We start from the raw sequence: 3,974 nt of genomic DNA, 5'->3' as shown, positions 1-3,974 counted from the left end.
AACAGACCTATAACCACTAAGGAAATTGAAGCAGTCATCAAAAATCTCCCAACAAACAAAAGCCCAGGGCCAGATGGCTTCCCTGGGGAGTTCTATCAGACGTTTAAAGAAGAATTAATACCTAATTCTCCTGAAACTGTTCCAAAAAATAGAAATGGAAGGAAAACTTCCAAACTCATTTTATGAGGCCACCATTACCTTGATCCCAAAACCAAAGACCCCATCAAAAAGGAGAATTACAGACCAATATCCCTGATGAACATGGATGCAAAAATTCTCACCAAAATACTAACCAATAGGATCCAACAGTACATTAAAAGGATTATTCACCATGACCAAGTGGGATTTATCCTTGGGCTGCAAGGCTGGTTCAACATCCGCAAATCAATCAACGTGATACAATACATTAACAAAAGAAAGAACAAGAATCATATGATCCTCTCAATAGATGCAGAAAAAGCATTTGACAAAGTACAGCATCCTTTCTTGATCAAAACTCTTCAGAGTATAGGGATATAGGGTACCTACGTCAATATCATAAAAGCCATCTATGAAAAACCTACAGCGAATATCATTCTTAATGGGGAAAAGCTGAGAGCTTTTCCCCTAAGGTCAGGAATGCGGCAGGGATGTCCACTCTCACCACTGCTATTTAACATAGTATTAGAAGTCCTAGCCACAGCAATCAGACAACAAAAAGAAATCAAAGGCATCCAAATCGGCAAAGAGGAAGTCAAACTCTCACTCTTTGCAGATGATATGATACTGTATGTGGAAAACCCAAAAGACTCCACCCCAAAACTGCCAGAACTCATACAGGAATTCAGGAAAGTAGCAGGATATAAAATCAATGCACAGAAATCAGTGGCATTCCTATACACCAACAACAAGACAGAAGAGAGACAAATCAAGGAGTCGATCCCATTTACAATTGCACCCAAAACCATAAGATACCTAGGAATAAATTTAACCAGGGTGCCTGGGTGGCTCAGTCGTTAAGCGTCTGCCTTCGGCTCAGGTCATGATCCCAGGGTCCTGGGATCGAGCCCCACATCGGGCTCCCTGCTCAGCGGGAAGCCTGCTTCTCCCTCTCCCACTCTCCCTGCTTGTGTTCCTGCTCTCGCTGTCTCTCTCTGTCAAATAAATAAATAAAATCTTAAAAAAAAAAAGAGGAATAAATTTAACCAAAGAGGCAAAGGATCTGTACTCAGAAAACTATAAAATACTCATGAAAGTAATTGAAGAAGACACAAAGAAATGGAAAAACGTTCCATGCTCATGGATTGGAAGAACAAACATTGTGAAGATGTCAGTGCTACCTAAAGCAATCTACACATTCAATGCAATCCCCATCAAAATACCATCCACCTTTTTCAAAGAAATGGAACAAATAATCCTAAAATTTGTATGGCACCAGAAGAGGCCCCGAATAGCCAGAGGAATCTTGAAAAAGAACAGCAAAGCTGGCGGCATCACAATTCCGGACTTCCAGCTCTATTACAAAGCTGTCATCATCAAGACAGTATGGTATTGGCACAAAAACAGACACATAGATCAATGGAACAGAATCGAGAGCCCAGAAATGGACCCTCAACTCTATGGTCAACTTATCTTTGACAAAGCAGGAAAGAATGTCCAATGGCAAAAAGACAGTCTCTTCAACAAATGGTGTTGGGAAAATTGGACAGTCACATGCAGAAGAATGAAACTGGACCACTTCCCTACACCACACACAAAAATAGACTCCAAATGGTTGAAAGACCTAAACGTGAGACAGGAGTCCATCAACATCCTAAAGGAGAACACAGGCAGCAACCTCTTCCACCTCAGCCACAGCAACTTCTTCCTAGAAACATCGCCAAAGGCAAGGGAGGCCAGGGCAAAAATGAACTATTGGGATTTCATCAAGATAAAAAGCTTTTGCACAGCAAAAGAAACAGTCCACAAAACCAAAAGACAACCGACAGAATGGGAGAAAACATTTGCAAATGACATATCAGATAAAGGGCTAGTTTCCAAAATCTATAAAGAACTTATCAAACTCCACACCCCAAGAACAAATAATCCAATCGAGAAATGGGCAGAAGACATGAACAGACATTTTTCCAAAGAAGACAACCAAATGGCCAACAGACACATGAAAGAGTGCTCCACATCGCTCGGCATCAGGGAAATCCAAATCAAAACCTCAATGAGATACCACCTCACACCAGCCAGAATTGCTAAAATTAACAAGTCAGGAAATGACAGATGTTGGCGGGGATGTGGAGAAAGGGGAACCCTCCTACACTCTTGGTGGGAATGCAAGCTGGTGCAGCCACTCTGGAAAACAGTATGGAGGTTCCTCAAACAGTTGAAAATAGAGCTACCCTACGATCCAGCAATTGCACTACTGGGTATTTACCACAAAGATACAAATGTAGGGATCCGAAGGGGTACGTGCACCCCAATGTTTATAGCAGCAATGTCCACAACAGCCAAACTGTGGAAAGAGCCAAGATGTCCATCGACAGATGAATGGATAAAGAAGAGGTGGTATATATACACAATGGAATGTTATGCAGCCATCAAAAGGAATGAGATCTTGCCATTTGCAATGACGTGGATGGAACTGGAGGGTGTTATGCTGAGTGAAATAAGTCAATCAGAGAAAGACATGTATCATATGACCTCACTGATATGAGGAATTCTTAATCTCAGGAAACAAACTGAGGGTTGCTGGAGTGGTGGGGGGTGGGAGGGATTGGGTGGCTGGGTGATAGGCATTGGGGAGACATTGGGGTGATAGACGTATGGTGAGCCCTGTGAATTGTACAAGACTGATGAATTACGGATCTGTACTTCTGAAACAATGCAATATATGTTAAGAAAAAAAAAGAAGATAGCAGGAGAGGAAGAATGAAGGGGAGTAAGTCGGAGGGGGAGACGAACCATGAGAGAGGATGGACTCTGAAAAACAAACTGAAGGTTCTGGAGGGGAGGGGGGTGGGGGGATGGGTTAGCCTGGTGATGGGTATTAAAGAGGGCACGTTCTGCGTGGAGCACTGGGTGTTATGCACAAACAATGAATCATGGAACACTACATCAAAAACTAATGATGTAATATATGGTGATTAACATAACAATAAAAATTATAAAAAAAACCCTTGATTTTGGGGAAGGTCTGTGCCAGGCTGAAGCGTGCAATGAAAGTGAAGGTATAATTAGCTATCTGGATGGAATTTGGGACCCAGAGATGTCCGCGCAGTGCAACTAGGTAGCACTCTGTTGGAAAGGAGAATCCGAAGTGCAGCAACCACCGCTAAGAGATCCATTCAGGATGGGGGGCGGGGGGGCAGGGCGAGGGAGGGGACGCTGAGGAAGGAAGCCTGCGTGCACCTCCTGTTTCAATTTTGGGAACACAGCGGACTTTTGACTTCTGTCAATTGCAACTTGTGAATTGTACCTCGCTACCTCCTGGAACACATCCTTCTACTTTGGGCTGGAATTGAAATAATGTAGCATCTGTTCGCTGAATAGCCAATCACGGGGCAGGTAGTCCCTTTAACTCTGTCAGTGCCAATCTTAATCCTTTCAAAATAACCCATGTCATTTTGTGGTTTTGGCCTTTATAAGCCTGTATTCCCTGCTTGTAATTTGGAGCACACTTTAGATTCTGGTAAACTGGGTGCCTCCCAGATTTCAATCCTGAAGACCCCAAATAAATGCTTTGGTTGCTTTGCATCCTCTTGTTTTTGGCCAGCACATCTTAACCCGGCGCGATCTGCTGGTCCTGTTCCATAGGAGGGCAGTGGAGCACTGAAATAGATGAGCAGGGTGGGGGTTTTGCATCAGGCAGAGGTCCAGCAGGAAATAGATGGCCCGCCCAGATTAGCATAATGTGCGGAGGGTTTGCAGGAGATGCACCTCCCAAAGGTGTGGTCAGGTACTGGGGAAACGGCAGGGTTGCTGCCAGACTCCAGGTCTGACACCTC

The sequence above is a fragment of the Eumetopias jubatus genome, unplaced genomic scaffold (assembly GCF_037043125.1).
Source record: "Eumetopias jubatus isolate StellerSeaLion01/CBP00866 unplaced genomic scaffold, mEumJub1_p1.0 scaffold_10, whole genome shotgun sequence".
In the NCBI taxonomy this organism is placed as follows: Eukaryota; Metazoa; Chordata; class Mammalia; order Carnivora; family Otariidae; genus Eumetopias; species Eumetopias jubatus.
This window is presented reverse-complemented; position numbering follows the sequence as displayed.